Source organism: Salmo trutta, chromosome 12, assembly GCF_901001165.1.
Source record: "Salmo trutta chromosome 12, fSalTru1.1, whole genome shotgun sequence".
Lineage (NCBI taxonomy): Eukaryota > Metazoa > Chordata > Actinopteri > Salmoniformes > Salmonidae > Salmo > Salmo trutta.
Genome location: NC_042968.1, coordinates 86,116,603 through 86,141,999, shown reverse-complemented (window position 1 = coordinate 86,141,999; position 25,397 = coordinate 86,116,603). Strand labels below are relative to the sequence as shown.

Here is a 25,397-nt window from a genome sequence, read left to right as displayed (position 1 = left end):
CTCTAGGGGTGCTTGACATAATCTGCTGCCATGGAAACACAACCTGTGCAGATGTGGTGAAGTCTGTGGTTGTTCGTTTCAAGAGGACTTTATGTGGTTGTGAGTTTCTAGTCAAGCCTGTTTCCACCCCAGCTGTTTTGTTGTTGCCCTGGCAGAACTATGCAATATGGCAATATTGCACAAGATCCCCTGAAATTCTTTGAAGACTATGAAGCTTAATTCAATTCTGTGCATTTATATTGAAAAACACTGGTCTATGGTAACAAGATCATATAAGACACTAGTGATGGAATTTCAGTGAGTTGTTAAGTTGGGAATGTCTCTCTTAAAGTAGTAGTAGCAGCTGCATCAGACAATGGTCCCACCACAATATGACATAACTCCTCTATGACCTGTTGAAGACAGAGCTGTTAGCAGGAGGTTGATTGAGTGGTTGTTGAGTCTGGCTGGTTCCTCTTGAAGATGCAGCAGCAGAGTTTGGTCCCTCCTATCAGGAGCATGGAGCCAGACCACCTATTAAATTCAGTCAAGTAACCCAAAACACCAAAATGATCCAGCAGGTATGGGATATTCTGTATCATGTAATGGTCAACCAAGAAGAGAGTGGTGAGCTGGAGGAAAGCAGCCAGGATGGTCCTGTTACTCCTGATGCAGTTACAGCACTTGGTCCCAAAGATGGACCCCATCACTCCTAGAGTTCCCAGGACTGTGGAGATGGAGGTGATCGTCATCAGAGCCCATATGACCCCCTTGGGTTGTGCCGTGGCGGAGATCTTTGTGGGCTATACTCGGCCTTGTCTTCGGACGGTAAGTTGGTGGTTGTAGATATCCCTCTAGTGGTGTGGGGGCTGTGCTTTGGCAAAGTGGGTGGGGTTATATCCTGCCTGTTTGGCCCTGTCCGGGGGTATCATCGGATGGGGCCACAGTGTCTTCTGATCCCTCCTGTCTCAGCCTCCAGTATTTATGCTGCAGTAGTTTATGTGTCGGGGGGCTAGGGTCAGTCTGTTACATCTGGAGTATTCTCTTGTCTTATCCGGTGTCCTGTGTGAATGTAAATATGCTCTCTCTAATTCTCTCTTTCTCTCTTTCTTTCTTTCTCTCGGAGGACCTGAGCCCTAGGACCATGCCTCAGGACTACCTGGCATGATGAGTCCTTGCTGTCCCCAGTCCACCTAGCCATGCTGCTGCTCCAGTTTCAACTGTTCTGCCTGCGGCTACGGAACCCTGACCTGTTCACCGGACGTGCTTGTTGCACCCTCGACAATTACTATGATTATTATTATTTGACCATGCTGGTCATTTACGAACATTTTAACATCTTGACCATGTTCTGTTATAATATCCACCCGGCACAGCCAGAAGAGGACTGGCCACCCCTCATAGCCTGGTTCCTCTCTAGGTTTCTTCCTAGGTTTTTGGCCTTTCTCAGGAGTTTTTCCTAGGGAGTTTTTCCCAGCCACCGTGCTTCTTTCACATGCATTGCTTGCTGTTTGGGGTTTTAGGCTGGGTTTCTGTACAGCACTTTGAGATTTCAGCTGATGTACGAAGGGCTATATAAATAAATTTGATTTGATTTGATATGACCCCACTGGTGAGTCCATAAGAAACTATTATACAGACAACACAGGGCACTAGGGAGACTATCCATCCAAAGGCTCCCAGAAACATGACTCAATCTCACTAGGTGGGCAGGAGCTGCACAGTATGACCCCCATAACCAGGAGCAGGGCCGCTGCCTCCCAGCAGATGTAGAGCGAGACCCCCAACTCCCCCAAATGTTGCTGGCCATCCAGTAGACAGGAACGAGCACCAGGATTACAGCCAGGATGAAGATCTTTCTGGAGATGGTCATTAATTTGGTCTTGGACTTTTTGTTATTGATGTAGTTGGTGCACTTGGCCTTGACTATGGAGACTCCCAGAACCCAGAAGATGATGGTGATGATGGCCATGGCTCTGACGGCCTGCAGGTTCTGGGGTAAGGCCAGCATGGAGTCGTTGACCTTACACTGCATCAGGTCCTAGGTCAGGTCCCAGGTTACATGAGAGGTGACAATGTTGTAAGGTCTACACCTGTTGTATTCGTCACATGTGACAAATTAAATGTTATTTGATTTGAAGGTAGCCGCTATGCACACTGGGTCAAATAAATTCCATCACTAGTGTCTTATGTGATCTTATGTTAACATAGCCCAGTGTTTTTCAATATAAATGCACAGAACTGAATTAAGCTTCATAGTCTTCAAAAGGTTTCAGGGGATCTTGTGCAATATTGCCATATTGCTAACTTCTGCCAGGGAAACAACTTATTTGTTCAGATGTGGGGCAGTTTGTGGTTGACACACTCGGAGATACTAGTGACATTCAGTTAGATTGAAAATACATGCTGAGAAATGAACTATACAATAGACTAAATAGACTAATGATAACAGTTTCATAAACATGGTTGAAATAATTCTATACTATGACATATGTTTCAGTCAGAAGGTCCCAGTCACTGACTGTAGGCTTGTGGATAACGAGGTGAACATAAACAGGAAATGCACGGCAGCAACCAGGAAACACTTTGCAGCCAGATACGTTTTTTTTATTTGAGCATCTTTAACAGGATTAAACAATCAACCTCTGATTCAATTCTTTCTCTACTTATAATCATCCCATTTTAAAGAAACTTTAAGACAAGTATCAATACGGGTATAGGAAATCAGTGAGGATAGAGTGAGAATATGTCCCTTTATTGCAGTCTCCTCAGGAACTTCTCCTCCCAGTCTAAATTAACTGAATATTTGAACACAATATGTCATAAACTCCTCTTTGACCTTTCAAAGACAAGGTGGAACAATAACTATGTTGCTTTCACACCTATCTGTTCCCTTCCAATATTCTAACATTGAACACAGTGCAGGCTCCTCATATTAGGAAGTGGAGGACCATCCTCCTCAGTGAAATGTCATAAAAATTAAAATAGTGAAACATTAAAAAAGTTATCCTTTTTAGATAAAACTGTTTTAAATATATTCACATGTCACCAAATCATTTATTAACATACTGTTTTGCAATGAAGGTCTACAGTAACGTCAACTGCTCTGTCTGGGGTAGCACCATGGTGTAGCCGGAGGACAGCTGGCTTCCATCCTCCTCTGGCTACATTGACTTCAATACAAAACCTAGGAGGCTCGTAGGCCTCACCCCCTTCCATAGACATAAAGGTATTTATCCATCCAATCAAAACTTTTGCTGTATGAATAGACCTGTTGTCCATCCAATCATAGAATTAGGATCAGAGAATGAACCTCGTGAGTTGTATTGGGATTGTGCCACAAAGCATTATGGTGGTTCTGTGTTGAGAAGCTTGGTGACATTGTTGGATGGAGATTAAGAGTGAAAAGTGATAGTTGAGCATTTTTTTATTTTATTCAATTCAAATGATTTTTTTTAAATTTACAGGAGAGAGGAAGTATATTATAAATAGTTTTCTTGGTTTTAGAACTTTGTTTTTGTGTCCAGTTTGTGCAATTTATTTAAATTTGCCTTGTTAACTTCAGTAGCTAGCTAGCTACCAGCATGAGTGTGCAATTTTCTCCGCCAGAATGGTAGAATGGCCAACTCTGGTCGAAAGGTGGGTACAGTGACCCGAAAACATCAATCGTTCAGCTGGCAGCATATAGATGCCTACATCAGATTCAAGCTTCTGAGAAAAAGCTGCGTCGATCAAGACGAAGGTACGGCAGCCGGGGAGACGGAAACCCCAACAGATTTACCACGTGAACCTGTTGTCGTGTCTTTGACTATGCCGGATTAAGTGATGTGACATGCTATCCTATAAAATCCTTTCTCTGTAATTAATATCCCCTGATTAGCTAATCATGTAAATGTAATTAACTAGAAAGTTGGGACACCACAGAAGAGTGTTTATAGAGCCGTTATCTTCCAAATAAACTCTTAAAGACAGTAATATTTTACATCGATAGCAGTCCATATTAATCATCACCTTATTTTCAGTCTCATATGAAAGTTGTAAATTCTTGGTTATCTGCACGAACCCTGGCTAACAAGTTGAATCAGCAATACAAAAATTGGGTTTAATTATTTATTTACCGAATACCTAACTAATCACACAGAATTACATATACAAAGAATACAAATTATGTCATACAGAAAACATCCCTTGTGGACGGAACCTGTATGAGGCTTGTTAAACAAAGAGAGGGGGTTGGGCTTGAATGAAAGAGCGGGAAGACTGAGGAACAAAGGGGGAAGCTATGCTATCGTAAATACAGAATCTTATGCATTCTAAATTACTGCCCATTTGGAAAAGGAAAATGCAATAAATATTTACTCTGAGCTGCGCTTCGGTAGGTTGGTCGTAGATGCTGGCCGTGTTGGCCAACAGAGATCTTCCTGTCCTCGGAAGAATGTCTCTGGTGGTAAATTGTATACATTGTATTATCTTCGTTGTGTGTTAGACTGGATCCGTCGTCCGTCCTTTCCTAGCCCACGTTTACAGAGGCCGCTGCTAACTCAACGGCTAGGAAGTATCACTTCTGTAGTGAATAAGAGTTCAAAGTTCATACCATTCGCAACCAAAGCTCACGCCGAGGTTGGCTTAGTTCTGTACTTGACATGTGAGTCCTTTTAACGCAGAGGCTGCAGACCTCACGTACCCGGAACAGGCTGGTTACATTTTGTCACTGGCTTATATAGTGGCGAGGGGAGAAGGGTGTGTTTCATCGTTTATAACCCCTGTCTCTTCACAGGGGCGGGCCACTGATTGGTCAGGGCTCTTTCCTTATAAAAACCCAATTCTCTCAATTGGAAGCTAAAATTACATTTAATCTCCTAACAAACAGTTTCAATATCAAACATTTAAATTGCACAACAATTCCATGTGAATCTGATAACTAGACTGTGTAGACTATCCCAGGTACAGTTTATGTCGTCCTCTCATCAGTCATAATGTCTCAGATGACAACTGAACTGACATCCATACTCATTAAGTACCTGGTATATTTCCAACTGGTTCTATTACCGAAATATGGTTCCTTTCCCCCCACTTGTTTGATGTTCCCAGACTCTCTATATTTAACAAAGGCTATTCAAAAGTCCTTCAGTAGGGTCAGAGAGAGAGGGGAAGGGAGAAGTATTTATGGGGGGTCATAAACCTTACCCACAGGCCAACGTCATGACACTGTTGAAGAAGTGGCATGAGAGGACAGCCTTGGCCGTGTAATGGTCGGGACCCAGGACGCCAACGGTACCAGTGGTGGTCCCGAGCAATGAGGACCTCGACCCAACCCAGAAGCAAGAGCTCAGGGAGCTCGGCGATCGGAATACGGCGGTGTTCTCCGAGAAGCCAGGCCGCCTGAGCCTCTTTGAACACCACATCCATACCCGGCCTGGGGAAACGGTACGAAAGCGGCCATATCGGATTCCGGAGGCCCGAAGGAAGGCTGTGAAACAGGAAGTGGAGGATATGCTGAGGATGGGGTCGTTGAAGAGTCTCACAGTGCATGGTGCAGCCCCATCGTGTTGGTGCCCAAATCGGACGGTAGATCGCGCTTCTGTAATGATTTCCGGGTTGTGAACGACATAAGCTTGTTCGACGCATATCCCATGCCGAGGGTTGACGAGCTCATCGACCGATTGGGAAAGGCCCGGTACATCAGCACCCTCCCCCCATTTCGCTACACTCACATTAAAATCTGCTAACCATGTGAATGTGAGAAATAATATTTGATTTGATTTGAACACCATTATTGTTGCACACAGGTAAGAAAGAGACAGGTAGGTGAGTATTGAACACAGGTAAGAAAGAGTATTGAACACAGGTAAGATAGGGACAGGTAGGTTAGTATTGAACACAGGTAAGATAGAGACAGTTAGGTGAGTATTGAACACACATAAGATAGAGACAGGAAGGTGAGTTTAGATCACAGGTAAGAAAGAGACAGGTAGGTGAGTATTGAACACAGGTAAGATAGAGTATTGAACAGAGTGAGGTATGTCGTGTCTTTGGCATCATTGAAACGGAAGACATGTTTATCAAATAACTCTCTGTAATTATTATTACGCGATTAAACTGATTAATCGTGTAACTGTAATTAACTAGAAGGTCGGGGCACCAAGGAAAATATTCAGATTACAAAGTTATAATTTTCCTAATATAACTTTCAGATATTATAATATCTGATCAATTAGTCTTCTGATTAATGACGTATTAGTTACCTCGTCAGTCTCATTCCAAACGTCGTAAATTGTTAGTTATCTGCACGAACCCAGTCTTCACTATGAGTCATCCATACATCAATTGTCTTAAAATCATGTATTTACTAACTAAGTAATTCACAAAGGCATCACAAACAGTAGATATGGTTACAAGGAAATGATAGGAGAATGTTCCCTAGTGGGCTAAACCGGCATGGCGGCTTGTTAGACAAAAGGGGAGTGGGGTCAGCGGAGAAGACACTACAGTTGATAAATATTAACAATTGAAATGCTAATCCTTTGCACATGAACGCTCACTCATTCAGGAACAATTGCAATCAATATATATATTTACGCTCAGTGTGTCGTCGGGATCTTTGTTGAAGAGTTCGTTCTGTTGGAGAGTTTTGGGTTCTGTCTCTCTTGTCGTGGACGAATCAGAATTAGTTGGGTAACATAGATAATTAAGATGTTTTATTAGTATAATATGCTTATTTGAGGTACTTGTCATTAGAAAGTGTCCATTGGACTCTGGTGTCTTTTCAGTTACACATTTCCCTTAGCTGGGGCTCAGACACTGTGGGCCCAGAGAGGGGAAGAGGTCAGACTTGTCTTTTACTTGTCTCTGTTGCTCTGCAGAATATCAGCAAGAGAGGAGGACAGAATGAAATATTGTCTTCATATGTGAATGTCTCTTCACCTATGCTTAAACCATGTGAAGGGATGGCGTGATTACTGGGGAACCAATGACTTGTCTCCACAATGTCTGTGAGCAAGTCACACCCTCCTTTTCCTTATTGTGGGGAGGTTTATGGCAGTGTCTGGGACCATGGTCTCTTAGATCTCACACTTATCCTGTGATAATATATGGCCTAGAGGCTCACTCCCTCCAGTGAGCCTGTCCAGGAGTGGGGTCAAGAGAGGGTTTGCTTGAGATGGGAGTATCTAGAGTTGACAATTGATATATGCCATTGGATGAAATAGTTCTGTTCAATACCGTACCAGGGAGGGACAGTTCTAAGGAGACCAGATACTGGGCTATACCATTAATCCTGTTGACATAGCAGTTACTGTCTGATGTGTTTTATGGATATCTGTCATACAAAACGTAACCTTTGTGAACTGTTACTAAGTATCTGTGGTTTGTCAATGTACGTTGAAGGGGCTGTATCGTTGCTATAAAAGATCCCTGAGCCATTCTGTAAGCACCTCATTAAATGATTCATTCGAGAGAATGCATTATTGGGGGTCAAGAACTTTTGCAAAAGTATCTTAAGTATTAAAGATGTAGTTTTAACTCGGACAGGTGTGTTTGTAAATCCTCATTTGGTAATGCGGAAATTAGCCACCACACTCTCTCTCTCTCTCACTCTCGGTTAGAATGGATATTTCAAAGTGACATTCATTAATGTCATTATAGGACAGTTCCGTAGGTCTTTGCGTTCAATGAGACCAAATTCCTAGCTGCAGACTAGTAATTAATATCAAAGACTTGTTATTATTCTGTCACTATCAATAGTCTAAGAGTTTAACCACGTGGTATGGTTAAAGTTCAGAACGAGGAATGCATGGTCAAACCTTCAGCCACTCGTAGAGGAGGTCAGCTCGATCTGGTGATAGAAAATCTGGGTGGGGGTTATATTCGGAACATAGAAAAGGCTGTCTCATGACGCCAGGTCCCGTCTGTTCATGGGGGCGTGTCGATAACTTGGTGAAACTTTAAACAGAAATACAATTCTCTCACATTAACATCTTACAAGCATCACAACATATTCCAAATAGCTTTATCCTTATTCATTCATTTTATACAACCATTACATGTAAGTCTCACAACTGAGGCTATTATATAAACAGCGCCATGGTAATGTGGCCATATTGTCTCTCATGAGCTTCACAAAATTGTACCAAACGGACCAGTTCGTAGCTGGATTCTTCACCGATCTTTTATACCTTCTCCAGAACATAAATGTTGTTCGGTTCTCCAGTCCTGTGAGGTGGAAGAATTCCTGGGTTCTTTCTATGAAACCCACTCTCTCTTTATACTGTCGCCATGAGGCGGGACATTTTCTTAGGAATTTACGACTGCTCTCACAGAGCCTGGGTAGAGGGATGTAGGGGGATGGTGCATAGAAAACCCAAAGAGGGCAACGTCATGACAGGTAAAATAGGGACAGGTAGGTGAGTATTGAACATAGGTAAGAAAGAGTTTTGAACACAGGTAAGATAGAGACTGGTAGATCAGCATTGAACACAGGTAAGATAGAGACAGGTAGGTGAGTATTGAACACAGGTAAGAAAGAATATTGAACAGAGGTAAGATAGGGACAGGTAGGTGAGTATTGAACACAGGTAAGATAGACACAGGTAGGTGAGTATTGAACACAGGTAAGATAGGGACAGGTAGGTGAGTATTGAACACAGGTAAGAAAGAGATAGGTAGGTGAGTAATGAACATTAGTAAGATAGATACAGGTAGGTGAGTATTGAACACAGGTAAGATAGAGACAGCTAGGTGAGTATTGAACACAGGTAAGAACAAGTATTGAACACAGGTAAGATAGAGACAGGTAGGTAGGCTAAGTGTCTATGAGCGATATACAACTGGTGCAGTGGAACTAAATCAGTTCATGGTGTTCTGTGTATATCTCAGGGTCGTTGACAGACAGCTAATGGTCAGTCAGTCAGTCAGCGTTGAGATCACTAAAGACCTTGGCCGTGCTGTTACCCACCTGTCCATTTATTATGGTCTAACATGACAGACACAGCCTGAGATTCATATACTCTGAGCGTAGTGTCCTTTATCCCTAAGGGAAGGGTCCTTTATCCCAGAGGGAAGAGTTTTTTTTTACCCTGAGGGCAGGGTCATTTAACTATCCCTTAGGGAAGGGTCCTTTATTTTTCCCTGAGGAAGACTTCTTTATCCCTGAGAGAAGGGTCCTTTATCCCCGAGGGAAGGGTCCTCTGTCCCAGAGGGAAGGATCTTCTATCCTTAGGGCAGGGTCCTTTATCCCTGAGGGAAGAGGGTTTTTTACCGCTATTATCAATGATAGGACAAGGTGGAGGCCCCAAACTTATTGCTCCAGTCAAAAGCAGTTTACTATGTAGGGAATATGGTGCCATTTGTGGCGCACACAATGACAGATGTTCACAGGAACACACAGGGACATGGTGAGAGTTCAGTAATGACTCAGTTCAAAGCAGCATCCAGTAGATACAGGGACAATGCGAGAGTTCAGTATTGACTCAGTTCAAATCAGCATCAAGTAGAAGAGTTCATATTCTTCATGAAGGAATGGCTCTCAAATTTCGTGCACACATTTATTTCCATCCCTGTTAGTGAGCATTTCTCCTTTGCCAAGACAATACAAAAAACCTGACAGGTGTGGCATATCAAGGAGCTTGTTAAACAACATGATCCTTACAAAGGCCACTCTAAAATGTGCAGTTTTGTCACGCAACACAATGTCACAGATGTCTGAAGTTTTGAGGGAGGGTGCAATTAGCATGCTAACTGTGGGAATGTTCACCAGAGCTGTTTCCAGAGAACAGAACGCTAATTTCTCTACCCCTGCCCAGTCATGTGAAATCCATAGATTAGGACGTAATTAATGTATTTAAATTGACTTATATCCTTATTTTAACTGTAATTCAGAAAAATCTTTTAAATTGTCGCATGTTGCGTTTACATTTTTGTTCAGTAAATTTCATAAGATCCCTGGGTGACCCTACTTTAAAAAAAGGCGCTTTAGAAAAATACAACCGTATGTCGTTCGTCCCTGACTTTTAACTTCTGCTGAAATTGGCTTTACTAACAAAACCAGAACAAAACTATGTCCTTGTAATTCCTCACTACTCAGACACAGACACTAAATGGGAACTAGGTAGAAATGGGGAGCCTGGGGAGATCAACCCAACGTCAGAATTACCATCAAATATGAGGAAGAAGTCATAGTTATGTCTTCAGGCACTTGTCATCTCCCGTCTGGATTACTGCAACTCGCTGTTGGCTGGGCTCCCTGCCTGTGCCATTAAACCCCTACAACTCATCCAGAACGCCGCAGCCCGTCTGGTGTTCAACCTTCCCAAGTTCTCTCACGTCACCCCGCTCCTCCGCTCTCTCCACTGGCTTCCAGTTGAAGCTTGCATCCGCTACAAGTCCATGGTGCTTGCCTACGGAGCTGTGAGGGGAACGGCACCTCCGTACCTTCAGGCTCTGATCAGGCCCTACACCCAAACAAGGGCACTGCATTCATCCACCTCTGGCCTGCTCGCCTCCCTACCTCTGAGGAAGCACAGTTCCCGCTCAGCCCAGTCAAAACTGTTCGCTGCTCTGGCACCCCAATGGTGGAACAAGCTCCCTCACGACGCCAGGACAGCGGAGTCAATCACCACCTTCCGGAGACACCTGAAACCCCACCTCTTTAAGGAATACCTGGGATAGGATAAAGTAATCCTTCTAACCCCCCCCCCTTAAAAGATTTAGATGCACTATTGTAAAGTGGTTGTTCCACTGGATATCATAAGGTGAATGCACCAATTTGTAAGTCGCTCTGGATAAGAGCGTCTGCTAAATAACTTAAATGTAATGTAAATGTTCAGCTGTAACTAAATGTGGAAAAAACTGTTAGGTTTAAATCTAAATCAGTTGGTATAAACAGATAGACCGATTTATTTTGCCCTTTTACAGGAAACAATTTTTATAAGTGAATGAAGCAGAAGTGAAGTTGACATTATATGGTAAATAGTTCAGGCTGGTGTCTGCATTCGATAAGAGATGTAAGGTGTAAACTAGGCCTAGGGAAGCACGACAGACACAAAGAGGAAATGAAGGGTGTGAAAACAACAAGTTATTTGCACGAAGTTGTCAAGAGGCCCTTACCGACTGATTCCGACTGTTGTTGTTACCCTAATGTGTTAGCCAAATCTTTATAGGGTGTTAACATTTCATAATTGCCTGAAATAAAATATAAACGCACATGAAAGACATATTTAAAATTTTGGACCGATGATTATTATAGCAGTTCATTTACAGGTGAAATGTCTGTTTTGGGGTGTAGGGAATCCCCTCAAAGGCATTTTGAAATGGGCTCCCCAATCTCTAAATCCACCCCAGCATGGGTGATGACAGAATCTTATATTTGACCAACTAACATCTGGTTATCAACTCAGAAAACCATCGTACTACTTACATCATGATCAGACCTTGGCCCTGTCCAGAAACAACCCCGGTGTAGGAAGAAGAACGAGCTTCCACCATATGAAGTTAGGAGACAGAACAACAATTGCAATTTAATAAGAGTTGCATTTTATTGTAAATAATCATGGAAAAGCAGTTTACCTATAAAAACATCCCACTTCAACCCCAGCCCGTAGACAGCATGCTTACATCTCTCTCTCAAATGTGAGTCTATGCTGTGCATCACTGAGTCAACACGTGGTAATATTTTTTGGTGTGGCCATTTTGAGCAAGTCTTACTGATTCAAAGAACAGCATCAGTCCTGAAAAGAGCCGGTGTGGATGTAGGCTTTTATTCCAGCCAGGCAGTAACACACCTGATTCAACTGATTTCTAAGTGTAGCTATTATCAATCATCATATTGCTTACGACTATACTGTATGTATTGCTTACAACCTATTGCTTACAGTGGTAGAATGGTTAAGATAAATTCAGGTTGTGTAAGACATGTTTTAGGGAATCAGAGTCAGTTATCAACTCAGGTTTTTTTTCATGAAGCAGCAGCAGCAGAGTATAGTTCCTCCTATCAGAAGCAGAGAAGCGGCCCACCTATTAAATTCAGCTGAGAACGTAAGGTTATTACTCCGCAGGAAGTTCTCAGGGTCTGGGTTTTGTTTCATGTCAAGGACAACCAAGAAGATCAAGATCAGGTGGATGAGACCGGCCAGGATGAAGAATATTCCAACAAAGGGTCGTGTCTTCGGGGCACCATTAAACTGAAGACATGTTTATCAATTAACTCCCTGTAATTATTATCACGCGATTAAACTGATTAATCGTTTAATTGTAATTAACTAGGAGATCGGGGCACCAAGGAAAATATTCAGATTACAAAGTTATAATTTTCCTAATATAACGTTCCTATATTATAACATTATATATTATATTCTATTATAGTATAGGCTGATAATCTTCTGGTTTAAATGGTGTATTTTACCTCGTGTCCAGTCTCATTCCAAACGTCGTAAATTGTTGTATCTGCACGAATCCAGCCTTTACTAAAGTCATCCATACATCAATTGTCTTAAAATCATTTATTTACTAAACTAAGTAATTCACAGAAAGCATACAAACAGTAATTATCGTCACAAAGAATTGGTAGAGTAATGTGCTCTAGTGGGCTAAACAGGCATGGCGGCTTGTTAAACAAAGGGTCATAAAGGGCAGCTGAGGAGGCACACAGAGTTCATTAATATTAACAATTGATATGCTAATCCTTTGCACATGAACGCTCACTCATTCGGGAACAATTGCAATCAATATATATTTACGCTCAGTGTGTCGTCGGGATCCTTGTTGGAGAGTCGTTCTGATGGAGAGTTCTCTCTCTCTCTCTCTCTCTCTCTCTCTCTCGTTGGAGTGCATGCTGGGAGTGAGTCGTGAAGAAGGAGTGATTGTGAGAGCGACTGGAATTATCTTCACCCTATTGGGTTTTGGTGTGTATATATATATGTTGATTAGTTTAGTTGTTTTAAGGGTATCTTGTCTAAATATCACTAAGCACGTATAGGGGTGGTGGGATCGTTGAGGTTGGTTTTCGCGAGGGCACAACCAGCGGGTGGGGCTGGTTGCAATGGCCACTCGCGGAAGTTTGGAGTTTGAAAAACTTAGTCGGCGACATGGAGTAAAGATTCCTGCTGCGGCCGGGTGTTCAGTGGAAGAATGTAGTTTGGCAGTGGGTGCTATCATTGGGTATGATAGTATCAAATCAGCTTCAAGGATGAATAGCGCTGTAGTGATATTCTTAGATTCCATTGAAAAGGTGAATACGATAGTTGAGAGTGGTGTTGTGTTGAGAGAAACACAGACACCGGTATTTCCGCTTATGAATCCGGCAAAGAAAGTTATACTTTCTAACGTGCCACCATTTGTTAGAGATGAAGTGTTGGAGCGAGAGTTATCTCGTCATGGTCAAATTGTATCAACAATAAAGAAGGTTCTTTTTGGATGCAAATCTCCGTTGCTGAAGCATGTCGTGTCGCATAGGAGACAAGTGCATATGATTTTAAAAAAGGACACTGATGAACTGAATTTAGCATTCAGTTTTAAGATTGATGGATTTGATTATGTCTTTTACGCTTCTACTGAATCGATGAAATGCTTTGGCTGTGGAAGAGAGGGGCATTTGGTGCGTAATTGTCCCGAGAATGAGCACGCAGAGCCCGGTAGCAGCTCTAGTGCTGGTGCAGCTAACGCACCACCGCGAAGGGATGAACATGCTAAGGGTGCGGGGGAAGGGAGAAGGTGGGCAGATGTGGTAGGAAAAGTAGGAGAGGAAGGCAGTGTGGATACGGGGTCAATTGTTGTAGATCAGAACAAAGAGGGAGGGGAAACAGTCGGTGAGATTGCGACTGCCGTCGCTGAGGTGGTGCTGGAAAACGAAATTGGAGGTCAAGAGGAGATTGAAATAATGGGAAAGGAAGCAGCTGTTTTCAAAATACCGAGGAGTAAGAGGAAAAATGTAAGGGGTGGGGAAGGGTCTAATTCCAAGAGGAAGGTAGAGATGGATAATTCACTTGAAGATAAACAGGTTGTAGAGATGGTGGAGTTTTCTTCTGGGGAGGATAGCGAGAGTGAGTCATCTGATGCGTCACAACAAAATAGTGAGATAAATGGGGAGGAAGGGAGGTATGGGATTGGGAAGGTACGTCAATTTCTGAAGTTGACAAAAGGGAAGAAATATATGCAGGATTATAATATAACAGATTTTTTCCCTGAAAGTGAATTGTTTATTGAATCAGCAAAGTTTCTGATGTCAAAAATAACAGGGGGAGGTTTGACAAGCCCTGAAATTGCTAGACTCAAGAAAGTGGTAACGAGAGTGATAAGTGATGTAAATTCTAAAGGAAATGAAAGAGTTCAGTCGCAGTTTTAACTCTGTAAAGAGATGTGGTTTCTGGGTCTTCCTCTGTATTTTTTTCTTCAACCATGAGCAGTTTTAAGATTTCTTCTTTAAATGTAAATGGGGCAAGAGACGTTAAAAAAAGAGCCATAGTGTATGAGTTAATTAGGGGAAAGGGAAGTGACATCATTTTTCTACAAGAAACGCATAGTAATTTGGAAAATGAAGTTATGTGGAAACAGGAGTGGGGGGGGACAGTGGTGTGTAGTCATAAAAACACAAAAAGTGGGGGTGTGGCCATATTGTTCTCAAAAGGGTTTTTGCCTTTGTCATATGAGGTTGAAGAGGTAGTTGAGGGGAGGTTACTAAAAGTTAGAGTAAGGTATGAAAACATCACTATGTGTCTGATAAATGTATATGCCCCAGTGGTGGCAGTTGAGAGGGTATGCTTTTTAGAGACATTATCAAATACCATTGAGAAATGTAACAAGGAAGATTATTTATTTATTGCTGGGGATTTCAACTGCACAGTCAGTGATTTAGATAGAAACCACAAAGAACCTCATATAGCCTCAAGGACTTTTTTAAAACGTCTCATTGTAACAAATGAACTGTGTGACATTTGGCGGAGTCAACATGGAGGCACAAGGCAGTATACCTGGGTGCATGTGAGGGAGAACACCATCTCTATGGCCAGGTTAGATAGGTTTTATTGTTTTGAGCATCAATCTCAGGTCTGTAAATCAAGTGTGATAACCCCAGTGGGATTTTCTGATCATTGTTTAATAACAGAGGTGGTGTTCATTAACGATGTAAAACCTAAAAGCGCATACTGGCATTTTAACATAACTTTATTGAGTGATGCTCACTTCAGGAAATGTTTTAGTTTTTTCTGGGAGAGGTGGAGGTCTCAAAAGGCCAGTTTTGTATCCCTTCAACAGTGGTGGGATATAGGGAAAATCCACATTCAACAATTCTGTAAGCAATACACGAGGAATGTCACCAAGGATATCACCAGATCAATGAAAGCCCTAGAGACTGAAATAGTGGAACTCATTACGTTGGTTGAGACCACAGGAGATCGAGGCCACACTCAGGCCCTCAAGAAAAAAAAGCTGCATTGGCAGACCTGCTGGGTATCAGAGCACAGGGGGCATTGGTGAGAAGTAAGTTTCAGGGAATCTCTGAAATGGATGCCTCATCCAAATTTTTCTTTGGTTTAGAGAAAAAGAACGGACAAAGAAAAATTATTCATTGTCTCAAATCAGCTGTTGGACAAGAGCTCACTAGACCTAGTGAAATTAGAAAGAGGGCAGTAGAGTTCTATGCTGAGCTCTACAAGTGTGAGTACAAAGAGGATAAAACAGTGACACAGCAGTTCTTCGATGGGCTCCCACAGGTGGATGCAGAAGCTCAGGTTGAGCTTGAGCAACCATTGTCTTTGCAGGAGTTATACACTGCATTAAAAGGCATGGAAAATGGAAGGGCACCAGGCATTGATGGGCTTCCCGTTGACTTTTTTAAGTCTTTTTGGGCTATGTTGGGAGAGGATTGGCTAGCAGTAGTTAATGATAGTTTAACCGGAGGGTTACTACCAATAAGCTGCAGAAGGGCTGTCCTCACCCTACTGCCCAAAAAGGGTGACCCTAGGGAGGTGAAGAACTGGAGGCCGGTGGCTTTATTGTGCACTGATTATAAGATCCTGTCAAAAGCTTTGTCCAACAGGTTGAAGGAGGTGATGGGGCAAATCATACATACGGACCAGTCCTACTGTGTTCCTGGCAGGCAGATAGGAGATAACATTTCTCTGATTCGTGATTTTTTGGACGTCTCTAGGGCTATTGGGTTGGATGCTGGTCTAATTTCAATTGATCAGGAAAAGGCATTTGACCGAGTTGAACATCAATATTTATGGCACACTTTGGAGGCGTTTGGGTTCAGCTCTGGTTTTATTGCCATGATAGAGGTGATATATGGTGACATTGAAAGTGTATTGAAAGTTAACGGTGGTTTGAGTGCTCCTTTTAAAGTGTGTAGGGGTATTAGGCAGGGATGTTCTTTGTCGGGAATGTTATATGCCATTGCTATAGAGCCACTACTAAATAGCATAAGAAGTCACATTGAAGGGGTGTACCTTTCAAGGGATATTCCTCCTATTCGTCTCTCAGCCTATGCTGATGATGTAGTTGTTTTAGTGAAAAATCAAGCGGAGGTGGATAGTTTGAGTCTAATGGTTGATCGTTTTAGGGGAATATCCTCTGCAAAGGTAAATTGGGAAAAGAGTTGTGCTTTACAGATTGGAGAATGGGATGGAGGGATCATGGCTTTGCCAGGGGGGCTGGAATGGTGTAAGGGAGGTTTTAAGTATCTTGGAGTGTACCTAGGAGATGAGGGGACTATGGAAAAAAATTGGATTGGGGTGGTTGAAATGGTGGAAGGGAGGATAAGGAGATGGCGTTGGTTGCTATCTCGTATGTCATATAGAGGGCGCACTATTATAGTTAACAATGTGATTGCCTCTGCACTGTGGCATCGGTTGTCAGTTTTAGAACCACCATCTGGCCTTCTGGCTAAGATACAGGCAATAATTGTGGATTTCTTTTGGGATAAATATCACTGGGTTCCACAAAGTGTTTTGTATTTGTCAAAAGAGGAGGGGGGACAAGGTCTTGTACATCTTGCTAGTAGGGCTGCTGCTTTCCGGTTGCAGTTTATTCAAAGGTTGCTTTATGGACAGGAAAATGTGGTTTGGAGAGGGGTGGCAGGTCTTGTATTACAGCAGGTTGGAGGATTAGGTTTAAAGAAAGCTTTATTTTTGGTTGATAGTAGCCAGATTTCCAGGGAGGGAATACCTCCGTTTTACAGAGGCCTTCTTAGGGTGTGGAGCATAATGAAGGTGTCCAGACGAACTTCAGCGGAGTCAGTGCATTGGCTGTTGGAGGAACCTCTGGTGTATGGGGCAAGACTGGATTGCACAACTGCAGATGTTCCACATTTTTCCAAGATTCTGGTGAAGGGCAAAATCATCACCTTAAAACAGTTAATGGCCGTGGCTGGGCCCGCCTTAATGGATGGTAGACGGGTGGCTGAACATTTGGGGGTGAGGTCGGAAAGGATTGTAGGACAAATGCTGGGAAGATGCAGGAAGGCTCTGTCAGCAGAAGAGTGGGGTATGCTTCATAGCCACAAGAAGGAACAAGATGAAGACGTCTCATTTCCAAGACTAGGGATTACACCAAATATCCCAGAGTCAGAAAGAAAGGCGATATTACTGGATTTGAGAGGGTTGGAAGAGGTGGGTTTGGATGAGGTGAATGGGAAAGAATTATATAGGGGGTGTGTCAAGGTGTTGAATAAAGATAAATTGAAAAATAGAAAAGACACTCCATGGAGGGTAAAATTGGGCATTGATGACAAGGTAAAGCCAGCATGGAGAGCACTGTACAAGCCACCGTTACAAAAGGGTACTGGTGATATGCAATGGAGGGTTTTGCATGGCATCATTGCAGTTAATGCTTTTGTATCTGTTATTAACTCAGATGTTGGAGATGGATGTCCTTTTTGTAATATAAGAGAAACCATTTTTCACTGTTTTGTGGAGTGTGAGAGGATTAAACCTCTCTTGGAAATGCTGGAGTCTTTGTTTAAAGCTGTAGGGGAGATTTTCAATAACACTGTTTTTATTTTGGGGTTTCAATATAGAAAGCAACAGAAAAGAAAATGTCAACTGTTAAATTTTATTTTGGGACAAGCTAAGATGTCCATTTTTTTGAGTAGGAAACATAAGATAGAAACGGGATATGGGCAGGATGTAAGATGTGTTTTTAAAGGATTAGTGAAAATAAGAATAAAAGTAGATTTTGAGTTCTTCTCAGCTGTAAAAGATCTCCCATTGTTTGAGGAGAAGTGGGCATACGAAGGAGCGCTTTGTTTTGTAGAGGAGGGGAAATTATTTTTTGTTGATGAAATAAGCTGAATGTATATGTTTGTTAGCATTTTTTTATTTTCTTTTTTACATTTTTTGTTATTTTAGTGTTTTGTATTTTTTTCTTTTATTTTAAGAATTACATTTGGTGTTTCATTTCTGAAAAGGCAGTGTGTCATTATTGATGTTAATACTTGAGTATAAAATAAAGGTTTTATAAAAACTCAAAAACTCTCTCTCTCTCTCTCTCTCTCTCTCTCGGTTAGAATGGATCTTTCAAAGCGACATTCATTAATGTAGTTATAGAATGGATGTTTCGTTGGTCTACACCTTCAATGATATAATTTACTTAGCTGCAGACTAATAATTAATATCAAAGACTTGTTCTTATTCTGTCGGTCTCGATAGTCTAAAAGTTTAACCACGTGGTATAGGTAACTTTCAGTAGAGGAATTGGGTGGTCAAACCTTGGCTCTCTCTTCTGAGGTAAGCTGGTCTAAAGAAATAACTTCTAGGTGGGGGTTTTATACGTGAACATAGAACAGACTTGTCACATGACGCCTTGTCCTGTTCATGTCCCTGGGGGGGCGTGCCGATGACTGAGTTAAGCTTGGTACAGAAATACATTCTATCACATTAACATCAGTACATAGCATCTCAACGTATTCCAAATAGCTTTATCCTTATTAATACATTTTATACAACCATTTGGATGCAAGTCCCATAGCTGAGGCTATTATATAAACAGTTTTATGGTAATATGGCTATATTGTCTCTTCTGAGTATCACAAAATTGTACCAAGCGGACCAGTTCGTAGCTGGATTCTTCACCAATCTTTTATACCTTCTCCAGAACATAAATTTCGTTCGGTTCCCCAATTCTGTGAGTTGGAAGAATTTCCTGTGTCTCTCTATGAAACCCCTCTGTGTCTCAACTGGGCCATGTGGCAGGAGATTCTCCTCTAGAATTTTACCACCCCTTCACACAGGGCCTGGGTGGGGGGAGGTAGGTTGGGGGATGGTGCAAGGGGGAGGGGGTCAACTGTCCTCCCTGTACTCAAAGAGGGCAACGTCATGACAAAAGATAATCACTTCAGCTTTAGATGTCTTCATATTCCTCTGGGTACAGTTGGTGAACTTTGTTCCTGAGATGGAGAATATCATCCCTAGCAACCCTATGAAAATGGAGAAGTAAGTGATGAGCTGACTCAGACTGACCTCTCTGTACTGTGGAAAGTCCATCACTCCCGATGTAAACAAAAACACAGGGCACTACGGAGACAATCCATCCTATGACTCCTATAGCGATGCCAATGATCTCCATGCCCATTAGCATGCTGGCTCCCTGTGAGCGTCTCTCTCTCCTACACCTGCACTTCCTGGAAGAACGAGGATGTGACTCAGCAAAGAGAATCAAATCAAATCAATGTTTATTTGTCACGTGCACAGAATACAACAGTGAAATGCTTACTTACAGACTCTAACCAATAGTGCGAAAAAAAAGGTCTATGTGTGTGTGTGTGTGTGTGTAGGTAAGTAAAGAAATAAAACAACAGCAAAAAGACATTTGAAAAAAGAGTAGCAAGGCTATATACAGACACCGGTTAGTCAGGCTTATTGAGGTAGTATGTACATGTGGGTATGGTTAAAGTGACTATGCATATATGATGAACAGAGAGTAGCAGTAGCGTAAAAAGAGGGGTTGGCGGGTGGTGGGACACAATGCAGATAGCCCGGTTAGCCAATGTGCGGGAGCACTGGTTGGTCGGGCCAATTGAGGTAGTATGTACATGAATGTATAGTTAAAGTGACTATGCATATAAGAAGTGACTATGCATATAAGAATCCGGAACAGTGGAGATGTTATATTTCCAGAGAAGATCCTGGATTCTACAGGCCTACAGCTTCAGTCCTTGCAGGTAAAGTTCTACAACAGCAGATTGTTCAACATTATTTTCTCACAGACATTTGTTGCAGAGATCTTCTGTGAGAGAGGCCGGCCAATCAGAAGCCCTCTAGGGGTGCTTGACATAATCTGCTGCCATGGAAGCACAACCTGTACAGATGTGGTGAAGTCTGTGGTTGTTCTTTTCAAGAGGACTTTATGTGGTTGTGAGTTTCTAGTCAAGCCTGTTTCCACCCCAGCTGTTTTGTTGTTGCCCTGGCAGAACTATGCAATATGGCAATATTGCACAAGATCACCTGAATGTTTTTGAGGACTATGAAGCTTAAATCAATTCTGTGCATTTATATTGAAAAACACTGGTCAATGTAACACAATATCATATAAGGTACTAGTGATGGAATTTAAGAGAGTTGCTAAGTTGGAATGTCTCTCAAAGTAGTAGTAGCAGCTGCATCAGACTATGGTCTCACCATAATATGACATAAACTCATCTATGACCTGTTGCAGACAGAGCTGTTAGCAGGAGGTTGATTGAGTGGTCGTTGAGTCTGGCTGGTTCCTCTTGAAGATGCAACAGCAGAGTTTGGTCCCTCCTATCAGGAGCATGGAGCCAAAACACCTATTGAATTCAGTCAAGTAACCCAAAACACCAAAATGATCCAGCAGGTATGGGATATTCTGTATCATGTAATGGTCAACCAAGAAGAGAGTGGTGAGCTGGAGAATACCAGCCAGGATAAAGAATGTTCCACTGATAAACTTGACTTTGACCCGGGTCCTGTTACTCTTGATGAAGTTACAGCACTTGGTCCTAAAGATGGACCCCATCACTCCTAGAGTTCCCAGGATGGAGGAGATGGAGGTGATCGTCATCAGAGCCCATATGACCCCACTGGTGGGTCCATAAGAAACTATTATACAGACAACACAGGGCACTAGGGAGACTATCCATCCAAAGGCTCCCAGAAACATAACTCAATCTCACTAGGTGGGCAGGAGCTGAACAGTATGACCCCCATAATCAGGAGCAGGGCCGCTGCCTCCCAGCAGATGTAGAGCGAGACCCCCAACTCCCCCAAATGGTGCTGGCCGTCCAGGAGACAGGAACGAGCACCAGGATTACAGCCAGGATGAAGATCATTCTGGAGATGGTCATTACTTTGGCCTTGGACTTCTTGTTATTGGTGTAGTTGGTGCACTTGGCCTTGACTATGGAGACTCCCAGAACCCAGAAGATGATGGTGATGATGGCCATGGCTCTGACGGCCTGCAGGTTCTGGGGTAAGGCCAGCATGGAGTCGTAGACCTTACACTGCATCAGGTCCCAGGTCAGGTCCCTGGTCCAAGTTTACATGAGAGGTGACAATGTTGTAAGGTTGTTGTATTCGTCACATGTGACAAATTACATTTTAATTGATTTGAAGGTAGCCAGTCTGCACACTGGCTCAATTAAATTCCATCACTAGTATCTCATATGATCTTATGTTAACATAGCCCAGTGTTTTTCAATATAAATGCACAGAACTGAATTACGCTTCATAGTCTTCAAAAAGTTTCAGGGGATCTTGTGCAATATTGACATGTTGCTAACTTCTGCCAGGGAAACAACCTATTCATTCAGATGTGGGGCAGTATGAGGTTGACACACACTTGACAGAGATACAAGTGACATTCAGTTAGATAGAAACTACATGCTGAGAAACCCTTGAGTGTGAAATAAGTAATTATAAGGTCGGATTCATGGACTGAAATAAACTATACAATAGACTAAATAGACTAATGATAACAGTTTCATAAACATGGTTGAAATAATTATACACTATGATATATGTTTCAGTCAGAAGGTCCCAGTCACTGACTGTAGGATTGTGGTTAACGTGGTGAGCATAGACAGGAAATGCACAGCAGCAACCAGGAAACACTTTGCTGTCAGATACGTTTTTAATTTGAACATCTTTAACAGGGTTAAACAATCAACTACTGATTCAACTCTTTGTCTACTTAACTTCATCACATTTTAAAGAAACATAAAGAGAAGTATCAATACTGGTATATGACATCAGAGAGGAAACAGTTAGAATATGTCCCTTCATTGCAGTCTCCTCATGAACTTCTCCTCCCAGTCTAAATTAACTGAATATTTGAACATAATATGTCATAAACTCCTCTTTGACTTGTTAAAGACAAGATGGAACAATAACTATGTTGCTTTCACACCTATCTGGTCCTTTCCAATATTCTAACGTTGAACAGATAGGATAGAGACCATTTTTTTATCATATAATTACATTTAAATTTAAATTTATTGGATCCCTATGGTTTTTGCAACAAGAAAGTACAGCTTCTTGTCCGAGATGTTAGTGGGAGGTTGATTTAGTTTTTGTCGAGTCTGGCTTCTTCCTCTTCAATGTGCTGCAGTAGAGTATGTTCCCTCCTATCAGGAGCATGGAGGCAGCCCATCTACTGAATTCAGCAGAAAATAACAAATCCTCCCACATGAATTCAGGAGTATTATGCTTCAAGTAATAGGTCAAGAAGACAGTGGTAAACTGCAGGTTTCCATCCAGGATGAAGAATATTCTAGTGATGAACCTGGCCTTGACCCTGTTCCTGTTACTCTTGATGCAGTTACAGCACTTGGTCCAAAAGTTTGATACTTCTCTTTATGTTTCTTTAAATTGTGATGAATTTAAGTAGAGAAATAATTAAATCAGAGGTTGTTTGTTTAACCCTGTTAAAGATGTTCAAATAAAAAACGTATCTGACAGCAAAGTACTTCCTGGTTGCCGCTGTGCATTTCCTGTTTACGTTCACTACATCACCAACAAGCCTACAGCTGTTAAGTTGGAAATGTCTCTCTTAAAGTAGTAGCAGCAGCAGCTGCTTCAGGCTATGGTCTCACCATAATATGACATAAACTCATCTATGACCTGTTCAACCCAGAGCTGTCAGCGTGAGGTTGATTGAGTCATTGTTGAGTCTGACGGGTTCCTCTTGAATATGCAGCAGCAGAGTATGATCAGGAGCATTGAGGCGGACCACCTACAGACTCAGCTAAAATAACCAGGTTGTGTTGGGTAAACAGGACGAAAGGGTAGAGCAGCAGGTGGACATTCCGTCATCAAGCAATGGTCAACCAAAAATAGTGGTGAGCTGCAGGATACCAGCCAGGATGAAGAATGTTCCAACGATGAACCTGGCCTTGACCCTGGTCCTGTTACTCCTGATGCAGTTACATCACCTGGTCCCAAAGATGGACCCCATCACTCCTAGAGTTCCCAGGATGGTGGAGATGGAAGTGATCGTCATCAGATCCATCCATATGTCCCTATGGAAGGGTACATGAGTATGTTGGCCGACACACAATATATAGATATAACAGGGCACTATGGAGACTATCCATCCAAAGATTCCCATCATCCATCCAAAGACTATCACAGTGATGCACAGTAAGACAACTCCACTCAGGAACAGGGAGGCCGCCACCCAGCCGAGGTACAGAGAGGCCCCAGCTCAGGCTTCCCTTTGATCTGTGTGGAGGAGTCGCTGATCATTTATCTGGCTACCAAAGAAACAGGGCTGAGTATGAGAATTCTAGCCAGGATGAAAAGTATTCAAGCAATAATTATCAACTTGGCCTGACAACTTTCGTCTTCAATGCAGTTGGTGCACTTGGCTCCGACCATGAAGAACAAGATCCCCAGAACCCCAGGATGATGGCAGTGAGGATCATGGCTCTGTCAGGCTCTAGAATGTGTTCCCAATACCCCATGGAGTTGTACACCTCACTGTCACGTCCTGACCCTTGTAAGAGGTAATTTTCTATAGTAGATGGGTCAGGGCGTGACAGGGGGTGTTTGGTTGGTTTTCTTGTTTTCTATTTCTATGTTTTGTGTTCTAGGGTTTCTATTTCTATGTTGTTGTTGTTTTTTGGTTGATCTCCAATTGGAGGCAGCTGCTCCTCATTGCCTCTGATTGGAGATCATATTTAAGTAGGGGGTTTTTCCTTTTGGGTTTGTGGGTTGTTCATTTTGAGTAGTGTGTTTTCCTCTCTGCGTCACGGTTTGTTGTTTTTTGTATTTCTAGTATTTAGTGTATTGCAACGTTTCACTATAAATGAAAAGATGTGGAACTACAACCATGCGGTGCGTTGGTCCAATCCTTCAAACAGCCGTGACAGAACAACCCACCACAAAAGGACCAAGCAGCATGGTAAGGAGTATCTGGAGGAATGGACTTGGGAGGAAATCTTGGATGGAAAAGGACCGTGGATGCAGGCTGGGGAGTATCGATGCCCGAAGGAGGAAATTGAAGAAGCAAAGAGGGAGCGACGATACTACGAGGCGCTATATCCATCAATAGGTAAGGCGGAGAGGCAGTCAATAGGTAAGGCGGGGGGGCATACGGGGAGTTTGGCGACGTCAGGGGGGAGACCTGATCTAACTTCCCGTGCGTATCGGAGAGAGCCGTGGAGCAGACAGGAGCCAGTCAGGGAGTCAAGCGCAGAGCTCGACGCAAGATTCCGAAGAGAGGTACTGGCAGAAAGAACACTACGGAGCGGGCGTGCTGAGGAGCGAGTGGATGAACGAGCAATGGGTTATGGTGTGATGCGCAATATATCGCCCATACGCATTCACAGCCCGGTGCGCTCGGTGCCAGCTCCTCACCGGTGTAGGGCGAGGATGGTCATTCAGCCAGAAAGGAGTAGGCCTGCTCAGCATGCCCAGTCTCCAGTTCGCCTCCATAGCCCGGTATGTCCTGTTCCTGCTCCCTGCATTCGTCCTGAGGTGGGGGTTACCAGTCTGGCGCCACCCATGCCAGTACCACGCATCAGGATTCCAGTTCACATTCCCAGTCCAGAGCTTCCGGCGACAGTTCCCCGTCCAGAGCTTCCGGCGACAGTTCCCCATCCAGAGCTTCCGGCGACAGTTCCCCGTCCAGAGCTTCCGCGACAGTTCCCAGTCCAGAGCTTCCGGCGACGTTTTTCAGTCCAGAACCTACTGAGACGACCTACAGTCCGGAACCTACTGAGACGACCGGCAGTCCGGAACCTACTGAGACGGCCTACAGTCCGGAACCTACTGAGACGGACCTCAGCCCGGAACCTTCAGCGACGCTCCTCAGCCCGGAACCTTCAGCGACGCTCCCCAGTCCGGAGTCTTCAGCGACGCTCCGCAGCCCTGAGCCTTCAGCGGCGCTCCGCAGCCCAGAGCCTTCAGCGGCGGTCCGCAGCCCAGAGCCTTCAGCGGCGGTCCGCAGTCCAGAGCCTTCAGCGGCGGTCTGCA

General features: G+C 43.1%; 2 pseudogenes; both read right to left on the bottom strand.

Moving 5' to 3' along the window:
- Window positions 1-1,515: 1,515 nt before the first annotated feature.
- LOC115204555 (claudin-4-like) lies at window positions 1,516-2,075 on the bottom strand (annotated as a pseudogene).
- On the bottom strand, window positions 1,563-23,430 carry LOC115202649 (claudin-4-like; annotated as a pseudogene).
- Window positions 23,431-25,397: the final 1,967 nt, after the last annotated feature.